We start from the raw sequence: 10603 nt of genomic DNA, 5'->3' as shown, positions 1-10603 counted from the left end.
CCACACAGTGTGACTGCTGCCATCTGCACCGCCCTACACCAGTGTGACTGCTGCCATCCACACCGCCCTACGCCACACAGTGTGACTGCTGCCATCCGCACCGCCCTACGCCACACAGTGTGACTGCTGCCATCTGCACTGCCCTACGCCACACAGTGTGACTGCTGCCATCTGCACCGCCTTACGCCACACAGTGTGACCACCTCCCTCCCACCTTCTTACTTCTCCCCTTCTCCATTTTTTTTTTTTTTTTTTTAAGATGGAGTCTTGCTCTGTTGCCCAGGGTGGAGTGCAGTGGCACAGTCTCGGCTCACCACAATCTCTGCCTCCTGGGTTCAAGTGATTGTCCTGCCTCAGCCTCCAGAGTAGCTGGGACTACAGGCGTGTGCCACCATGCCTGGCTAATTTTTACATTTTTAGTAGAGACGGGGTTTCACGATGTTGGCCAGGCTGGTCTCGAACTCCTAACCTTGCGATCCACCCGCCTTGGCCTCCCAAAGTGCTAGATTACAGGTGTGACCCACCAAGCCTGGCCAGAGTCTCCGGCTCTTTTCTACACAATCACCAGAATTACACTTTAAAATCATAAATCAAATATCACTTTTCTGCCCAAAACTTACAAGGGTCTCCCATCCCCTATTCAGGCCCCACAAGGGCCCCTGGGCCTGGACTCCTACTGCCTCACCCTGCCCTCCCCTTCCCCCTTCTTTGTCACACTGGCCTTTGCACTTTAGCAGAAAGTCTCCAAAGATATTTGCATGCGTCACCCCCAGATGTCCTTCAGGTATCTGTGTTGACATCATCTGATCGGAGTCCTTCCTAGTCACACTATGAAACAGCAAGCCACCCCCATCCTTAGCATTCCCTCTCTCCTACCTCTGCTTCCTCTGCACAGTTCTGACGACTTGACCAATCATAAGTCACCCAATCAAAGCAACCATCGATTGTGGCTATACGTACCGTGAAGGAAAATAAAAGTAGCAATTTATTTTTTATTTAATTTCTTTTAAAGACGGGGTTTCACCACATTGGTCAGGCTGGTCTTGAACTCCCGACCTCAGGTGATCCGCCAACCTTGGCCTCCAAAGTGCTTGGATTACAAGCGTGAGCCACCATGCCCAGCCAAGGGTATCACTTTAAATGAAAACACTCCATCAAGTCAGCCACAGTGGCTCACTCCTGTAATCCCAAGACTCTGGGAGGGAGAGGTAGGAGGATCACTTGAGACCAGGAGTTTAAGATCTGCCTGGGCAAGATAGAGATCCCACCTCTACAAAAAATTTTTAAAAAATAGCCAGGCGAGGTGGCACACCTGTGGTCCCAGCTACATGGGAGACTGAGGCAGGAGGATCACTTGAGCCCGGGAAGTTGAGACTGAGTGAGCCGTGCTTCTGCCACTGCATTCCAGCCTGAGCGACAGAGTAAGACCCTGTCTCAAACAACAACAAAAGACACTCCATCAATTCTAACAGGAAACTCAATTTCAGATATATGAAAATATGGAGACGGTGTATCTTAGAATCAATGAATTGTGATATATACACAATGAAATGTAAGTGAGTGTGGGCAGGGATTTTGTTCTGCTCTTTGTCCTCAGCAACCCAAACAATTCTTGGCATAAAGCAATAGATTTCATAAGTATCTGTTGCATAAATGAATGTTCTAATCATGCAAACATAACACACTCAACACATGGTAATAAGCCAGGTACGGTGGCTCATGCCTGTAACCTTAGCGTTTCCAGTGGCCAAGGCAGAAGGACTGCCTGAAGCCAGGAGTTCAAGACCAGCCTGGGCAACATAGCAAAACCCCATCTCTAAAAAATTTTTTTTTAATTAGCTGGGTGTGATGTTGCATACCTGTGGTCTCAGCTACTTGGGAGACTAAGGCAGGAGGATGGCTTGAGCCCAGAAGTTTGAGGCTGTAGTGAGCCATAATTGTGTCAGGGAACTCCAGCCTAGGTGACAGAGTAAGACCCTGTCTCTAATTAAAAAAAAAAAAAGCTCCAACACTTCTATTACTAAACGCTGAAATAAAAGTGTTATACACACCTTTAAGAAAGACAGATTAGCAGTGCTTACTATAGCTCTTTTAGAATATCTAGCAGGTTTCTCAGTTTTTACTGGAAAAATCTCCCATAAAAAAAAATTTAGAGAAACAAATCAGACAATTATTTACCCACTTATTTTAATGCAGGGTCCTGGGTGGCTGGAGCCTATCCCGGCAGCTCAGGGTGCAAGGCAAGAACCAGGCTGGGGCCGGGCGCGGTGGCTCAAGCCTGTAATCCCAGCACTTTGGGAGGCCGAGGCGGGTGGATCACGAGGTCAAGAGATCGAGACCATCCTGGTCAACATGGTGAAACCCCGTCACTACTGAAACTACAAAAAATTAGCTGGGCATGGCGGCACGTGCCTGTAATCCCAGCTACTGAGGCAGGAGAATTGCCTGAACCCAGGAGGCGGAAGTTGTGGTGAGCCGAGATCGTGCCATTGCACTCCAGCCTGGGCAACAAGAGCGAAACTCCGTCCCAAAAAAAAAAAGAACCAGGCTGGATAGGACAGGGTTCCACCAAAGGGCAACTCACACACCCATACTCGCTCATGCTGGGACCAAGGAGACACCCCAATTCACCTAATGTGCACAAAGAATGTACACATCTTTGGGATGTGGAAGGAAAGTCAGGCAGACGTGGGGAGAACGTGCAGACGCCACACATGGTGTTCCCAGCCAGGAATCACTTTTTCCCTCATTGATGTTATAATCAAACAATGCTATTTGAGGCCTTGCTATGTCAGAAAGGGAAGTAGCAGCCAGAATCCACTCTCTGAAAGCTGAAAGCAGAGACCAAAGGAATGGTGGCTGCTTTGAGGGAAAGTCTCTTTCCTGGCGCCTGCACTATGCCAGCCTGAAGTCTGAGGATTTGTATTTTCTTCCTTTTTTTTTTTTTTTTTTTTAGGGTCTTGTTCTGTTGCACAGGCTGATCACACAGTGGTGCGATCTCAGCTCACTGCAACCTCTGCCTCCCAGGTTCAAGCAATTCTTGTGTATTTTTAGTAGAGATGAGGTTTCTCCATGTTGGCCAGGCTGGTCTCTAACTCCTGGTCTCAAGCGGTCCACCCACCTTGGCCTCCCAAATTGCTGGGTTACTACACCCAGCCTTATATTTCCTTTTTAATTTCCATACATATTCTGCTTATGCACTGAGAATCCATGAAAGCTGCTCTCAGGAGAAAGCTGACTACCTTGCCTCAGGAGCCTTCTCTGTGGTGTTCTTGCTGGGCAGTGGGAGCTGGGCCACTGCGAAGATCAGTAATGCTGCCTTCCCATCCATTACTACTGCCTCTGATACCTCAAGGCTGCCACCAATACAATGAGAGAGGGGGGATCAGCTCAGCCCAGAAGCCAGTAAATAAAACTAGAGGTTCTGCTGTTGGTTTAAAAACCAGAGCTGTGCCAGGTGCGGTGGCTTAGGCCTGTAATCCCAGCACTTTGGGAGGCTGAGGTGGGCGGATCACTTGAGGTCAAGAGTTCGAGACCAGCCTGGCCAACATGGTGAAATCCCATCTCTACTAAAAATACAGAAAATCATCCAGGCATGGTGGCGCACACCTGTAATGCCAGCTACTTGGGAGGCTGAGTGAGAATCGCTTGAACCCGCGAGGCAAAGGTTGCAGTGAGCTGAGATTGTGCCACCATACTCCTGCCTGGGTGACAAAGTGAGACTCCATCTCAAAAAACAATGGTGATGGTATTTTCAAGGGAATTAGGGTGCTGGAGAAACAGCAAGCCTGCCCTGCAGAAGTCTATAGCTAGAGTGTTCTCAACAACACTCGAACACCCTAAATGCCCAGCAACAGACGACCGGCACAGGGAGAAAACTGCCACACACAAAAATGCAGATGGACCTCACAGATGGAATGCTGAGCAAAAACAGCCAGGCACAAAAGAGCTCATATTGTATGACTCCATTTACATAAAGCTGGAAATAAGAGCCAATCCCCAGTGGGAGGATGTAAGAAGAAATGGTCTTCAGGAGACACTGCTGCTGGCAGAGGCACACGGTGCCCTGAGTCACACAGGTGCTCACTTTGGAAAAGCTGAATGGGTCTGAGATTATACGGCCTCATGCAGGTACTGGCAGGCTCTACTCGGTCCCAAAGTTGAGGGGAATGTCCCAGCCTGCAGTTTGGGAACGGTCACTCTGGGAAGTGCTTCCAAGGGGGGGACTCCACCCACCCAGTGCCAAGCCCTGTCTCACTCTGTTACTTGTCCACTGCTGCAAAAACAATTTTCACAAACTCAGCAGCTTAAAGCAGCATACATTTGTTACCCTACAGTTTTGCAGGTCACACAAGCAGGCCAGGCCAGCTGGGGACCTCCACTCAGGGTAAGACAAAACTGCAACTATACGTCATCAGGCTGAGTTCTCATCTGAAGGCTCTGGGGAAAACCAGTTTTCAAACTCATTCAGATTCATGGCATAATCCAGTTCCCTGCAATTCCAGGACTGAGAACCCTGTGTGCTTCCTGGCTGTGAGCAGGGGCCACCCCCAGGGGCCACCTGAAACCTCAAGGCAGGCATAACACATCACATTTTTCTCACGCGTCTCATCTAAGCCTCTGTTCTCCAGCCAGATGGAGGAAGCTCTGCTTCCCAGGGCTTGTGTGGTTAGATCAGGCTCACCCAGACACCCTCCCTTTTCACCTCACTGACTTGGGACTTGGACATCTGCAAGTCTCTTCACTGCAGTACCAGATGAATGTCTGAAAGAGTAACTGGAAGAAGGGGTGTGTATATTAGGGGCCAGGAATCTAAGAGGCCATCTCGGAAATCTGCCCTCCACACCCAGGCCAGGTAACAGGAATCCAAAACTACTGCCACTGCTCAGGGCACCATGAACTGCGCCCATGTAAGAGGCTGAACTGATCAATGTGTGTGTTCTACATCCACCACTGACCAGCTGTTCCCATCTCTCTCCCTTTCCTCGGGCCTCCCTCTTCCCTGGGCACAATATCGAGACTAGGCTAATTAGTCACCTTATCACAGCCTCTACGTGCTCACATGAAAGGTGGAATCCCACGTCTCTCACTTTAAACCAAAAACTAGAGATGATTAAGCTTAGTGAGGAAGGGATCTCTAAAACCCAGTCAGAAAGCCGGGCCTCCCGCACCAAACAGTCAAGGAGGAATGCAAAGGAAAAGCCACCGAAGGAAATCAAAGCAGCTACTCGAGTGAAGACACAAATGACAAGGTAGTAAGACAGCCTCATCGCTGACGTGGAGGGAGTCTGAGTCGTCTGAAGAGACTGAAACAACGTTCCCTGACGATTGGTGTGACTGGCAACCAAAGCTGAATCCACAGCAGCAAGGTCCTAATCGTCCTCAGTTCTATGAAAGCTAAGACAGGTGAGGGAAGCTGCAGAAGAAAAGCAGAAAGCCAGCAGAGGTTGGTTCATGAGGTTTAAGGAAAGAAGCCACTTCCACACATAAAAGTGGAAGGTGGAGCCACAAAAGCCGTGGGAGAAACTGCAGCAAGCTCTCCAGATGCAGCTAGGATTGTTGACTAATAAAAAGATTTTCAATGTAGATGAAACAGCTTTCTATTGGAAGAAGATGGCATCTAGGACTGTTGCAGCTAGACAGAAGTCAATGTCTGGCTTCAAAGACTAAAAGGACAGACTGACTCTCTTGTTAGGGGCTAATGCAGCTGGTGACGTGAAACAAATGCTCATTTCCCATTCCAAAAATTCTAGGACCCTGAAGAATGATGCTAAATCTACTCTGTTATCGAAATGGAATGGCAAGGCCTGGATGATGGCGCATCTGTTTACAGCATGGTTTACTGAGTATTTTAGGCCCACTGATGAGAACTACTGCTCAGAAAAAAGACTCCATCCAAAACACTACGCGTTGACAGTGCTCCTGGTCACCCGAGAGCTCTGATGGAGACACACGGGGAGGCTGATGTTCTGCCTGTGCCAACACAATATGCATTCCGCAGCCCATGGGTTGGGAGTTATTCCAACTTCCAAGTCTTATTATTTAAGAAAAATGTTTCACAAGGCTGTAGTTCCATAGATGATGATTCCTCTGATGGATCTGGGCAAAGTCAGTTGAAAACCTTCTAGAAAGAAGTCATCATTATAGATGCCATGAAGTACATTCATGATTGATGGGAGGAAGTCAAAATATCAACATTTTATATTTTGGAAAAACTCGGTTCTAGCCCTCAAGGATCTTTGAGGGGTTTGAGACTTTAGTGGAGAAAGCTACTGCAGATGTGGTGAAAACATCAAGAGAACTGGATTTAGAAGTGTAGCCTAAAGGTGTGACTGAACGCTTCAATCTCATGATCAAACGTGAATGGATGAGGTGTTTCTGCTTTTTCTTTTTTTTTTGATACGGAGTTTCATTCTCGTTCCCCACGCTGGAGTACAGTGGCACAACCTCCGCTCACTGCAACCTCTGCCTCCTGGGTTTAAATGATTCTCCTACCTCAGCCTCCTGAGTAGCCGAGATTACAAGCGCCCACTACCACACCCGGCTAATTTTTGTATTTTTTAGTAGAGACGGGGGTTTCACTAGGTTGGCCAGGCTGGTCTCAAACTCCTGACCTCAGATGATCCACCCACCTTAGCCTCCCAAAATGCTGGGATTACAGGCATGAGCCACTGTGCCTGGCTGAGGTGTTGCTTCTAAGAGATCAGCAAAGCAAGTAGTTTCTAGAGATGGAATCTGCTCCTGATGAAGATGCTGTGAACACTGTTGAAATGACAACAAAAGATTCTGAAGATTCCATAAACTTGGTTAATAAAACACAGGCAGGGTTTGAGAGGCTTGACTCCAATTCTGAAAGAAGTTCTACTGTGGGTAAAATACTACCAAACAGCTTTGCATGCTACAGAGAAATATGTTGTGAAAGCAAGATTCCATTGATGCAGCAAACTTTATTGTCCCATTTTAAGAAACTACCAGTCACACCAAACTTCAGCAACCACCACCCTCATCAGACACCAGCCAGCAAGAGAGGCAAGAGCCTCCACCAGCAAAATGATTACAGCTTGCTTAAGGCTCAGATGATCATTTTTTTTTAGCAATAAAGTATCTTTAAATTAAGGCATTTACATTTTTTTTAAGACATAATGCTACTGCATACTTAATACTGACCGCAGTGTAGCTTAACCAGAACTTTTATACACACTGGGAAACAAAAACACCCCTGCGACTTGGTTATTGTGCTATTCGTTTGTGTAGTGTCTGGACCCAAACCTGCAATATCTCCTAGGTTTGCCTGCATGTCCCATGTGTGGGATGAAAGGTCCAGAGGACACATGGGTAACCGCTGTGGTTCCCCAGCATTCCTGTTTCCTTCTTCCTTTAATGTTAGAAGCCCCGTCAAATTACTAATGAATGCCCCACAAATGACATTTCCTAGTGTCCCCTCAAGTCAGGTGACTTTGTGACCAAGATGAGAGGAGAAGGGAAGTGATGCGGGCGGGCCGTCCACTCTCCTCTCCCCACAGTGCTGAAGAGGCAGGGCAGCCAGAGTCCCTGGAGGCCAGCCCCACCTGTGAGAGAATAAGAGAACTCAAGTTTCTTATTTGAAACACGGTATTATGAATCTGTGACAGCAATTTTAACCTACGTCTTAAATAATGCTAATACACAACCCAAATATTCAGATTCAGTTCTCTCTCTCTCTTTTTTTTTTTTTTGAGACGGAGTTTCGCTCTTGTTATCCAGGCTGGAGTGCAATGGCGCGATCTCGGCTCACCACAACCTCCGCCTCCTGGGTTCAGGCAATTCTCCTGCCTCAGCCTCCTGAGTAGCTGGGATTACAGGCATGTGCCACCATGCCCAGCTAATTTTTTGTAGTTTTAGTAGAGACGGGGTTTCACCATGTTGACCAGGATGGTCTCGATCTCTTGACCTCGTGATCCACCCGCCTCGGCCTCCCAAAGTGCTGGGATTACAGGCTTGAGCCACCGCGCCCGGCCAGATTCAATTCTCTTCATGATAAAAAAAAATTCAAACTGGGCCAGGCGTGGTGGTTCCTGTTGTACACATATAATTTGCTGCATAAAATATCACCTGAAAAAAAAAATCACCACCTGAGGCCACGGGCAATGGCTCACGCCTGTAATCCCAGCACTCTGGGAAAAGGAGGCGGGTGGATGATGAGGTCAGGAGTTTGAGACCAGCCTGGCCAATATAGTGAAACCCACCTCTACCAAAAATACAAAAATTAGCCGGACGTGGTGGTGCGCACCTGTAGTCCCAGCTACTGGGGAGGCTGAGACAGAAGCTTGAACTCGGGAGGTGGAGGTTGCAGTGAGCCGAGATCGTGCCACTGCACTCCAGCCTGGGCGACAGAGGAAGACTCCTTCTCAAAACAAAAGCAAACAAAATCACCTGAAATTGTCTCAACTGCACATGTTGTGTAGCATCAGCAGCCGCAGCAGTGGCTCTGGGGTGTCTAGGGGCATCCCATTCGGCACTAGAAGCCCCCAGCTCTTAACCCACACTGGTAAGGGGATATTCCAGCCTCGAGCTCCCAGCCAGGGTCACTGTGTGTCGCTTACAGCCTAAAGAAATAAACAGGAGGATACACCAAGCTTCACCCTCAGTAATAACAGAAAAAGCAGAGCCAGAGGGCAACCGAGTGGGACATGGACCAGAGACCCACCAACATCCAGCCTCCTTGCCCCGCGCCATCACCAAGGGGCCTGCTGTGCGCCACACGCTAGGGAGGAAGGGCTTGTCTTCCTAGTGCTCCCCACGATGCCCTGGAGGTTCAGGGAGCTAACAAACTTAAGGCCAGAGAACTGGAGCCAGCTGCCCCTGCCCCCACCAGGCCATTTGGCTTCTGCCCCCAGCATGCTGCTCAGGGCTCTGCCCAAAGGACAACAACGAGCCCCGTGTCCTCTGCCGGGCCATCTTCCACGACCGTGAGGCAGCGCCGACAAGCTCGGCAGCTCCCTGAGCTGCTTCCCACCAACTACCCCAGGCTGAGGCCCGCAACCAGGCGCTGCTCAGACCTTGAGAGTCCCTGGACCATGAAGCAGCCTGTGTGTGGAGGAGGCAAGACAGCCTTGACATCAGCACAGAGAACGCCCCTGGGATGCTTAAAGACTTAAAGGGGAAAGGGTGCCTTCAGGGAAAAGCAGGACCGCGCAGCCGCACCCCCTCTTCCCATCCGGGAATTCTCCTCCAGGCGCAAGTCCTGTACTTAACTCATGCTGCTCACCACGTTTCCCTCCCCACTCCTACCCCAGCAGCACAGAAGGCGCCGGCGCTGCCCCTCCTCCAGCACCGAGAGGCCTCGAGGCCCCCGGGAGCAGAGGCAAGGTTCAGGCACCGCCGCAGGAACGCCCACGCCAGTCCTGTGACACCCCAACCCCACGCAGGCCCGGCGGGCCCGAAGACTGCCGCACGGAAACTCGAGCCCGCGGCTCCACGGCCTGGGCTCAGGGCGGGGTGACGGGGCGCGAACCGGGGGTACCCACACGGCGCTCCGCAGGGAGAACACCCCAGGCTCGGGCCCGAGGATGCTCGCCGGAGAGACGCTGCAGCCTCGCGGGGGCGGCCATGGCTGCGTCGGGGAGACCGGCTCGCCGAGGCCCGGCTCCTGACGCCCTTGCGGGGCGGGCCGCGGCCTGCGGACCCCGCCCGGCCCCTGAGCCAGCCGGGGCTGCGGCTAGAGCGCTGCCCGCCCCCGACCGGAACGCGCCACTCACCCGGCGCGGGCGGGGAGAGGGCGGCGCGAGCCCGACCCCGCAGCCGCTAACGGGACCTCGCGGGCGCGGGCCCCGCAGACCCGCCGACAAAGCCCGCACCGCCGCCAGCCCGCCGCGGCCGGAAGTCGCTCTAGGCCCCACCTGGGCAACTTCCGGCGGCGCTCTAGACGCGGAGAGGAATCGGCTCCTCTCGGTAGTCCGGACATCCGGGCGGCGGCGGTCGGGACTCCGGGAAGGGCGCGGGGCGTGCGGCGGGCGTGGCCGCGCTCTGCGCGGAGAGGAACGCGGGCTCCGAAACTTCGGTGTGGCGCTCGCGGCGAGGCCCGGCTGCAGCCCAGCGCCAGCCCCTCAGGAGGCGGGGACCCGGGGGAAGTCAATACCGCGACAGCCCCACTTCGCCGCCCTCTGCGCCCCGGAGATGCGGGGAAGCGGCGCGCCGCGGGATTTTTTGGTTTCCGGGTTTTTTTGCAGGCGGTCTCGCTCCGTCGCCCCGGCCGCAGCGCGTGGCGCGATCTCGGCCCGCTGCAGCCTTGACCTCCCGGGCTCCGGCGGTCCCCCGTCTCGGGCCCCGAAAGTGCCGGGGCGCAGGCGGCGCCGTGGGTCGGCTCGCTGATTCCCGGTGGACAGTGCTCCTTGCTAGAGTGAGTCGTAGTAGTCCGAAATAATTACATCACCCTGCCACCCCCCCAAAAAAATGACATTCGTATTTTGAGTTTTGTTTTTCCAATTTTCTGCTAGCACTGAGGAAAATTTTTTACCTAGATAGATGGGATGGGGAGGAATTTTGTTCTTAGCAGTGACGCTCAATTTCTTTAGCTTCTTGTTTATATGCAAAAAATACACAGCAGGTTTTTTTTGTTTTTTTT

The 10603-nt window shown here is 51.5% G+C and overlaps 1 protein-coding gene across 3 annotated transcripts in view; it reads right to left on the bottom strand.

Annotated features, from left to right (window-relative positions):
• Positions 1–9876, bottom strand: part of ZNF623 (zinc finger protein 623) — a 13928-nt gene extending 4052 nt beyond the window's left edge. The window contains exon 1 of one of the 3 annotated variants that reach the window (XM_017511548.2): positions 9738–9876. The gene's annotated coding sequence lies outside the window, so the exon portion shown is untranslated. The other 2 variants (XM_017511549.2, XM_017511550.2) reach the window with 2 other exon arrangements.
• Positions 9877–10603: the final 727 nt, after the last annotated feature.

Source organism: Cebus imitator, unplaced genomic scaffold (assembly GCF_001604975.1).
Source record: "Cebus imitator isolate Cc_AM_T3 unplaced genomic scaffold, Cebus_imitator-1.0 Scaffold449, whole genome shotgun sequence".
NCBI lineage: Eukaryota > Metazoa > Chordata > Mammalia > Primates > Cebidae > Cebus > Cebus imitator.
Note: the sequence above shows the minus strand (reverse complement) of the source record. Positions and strands in the feature narration are given on the sequence as shown.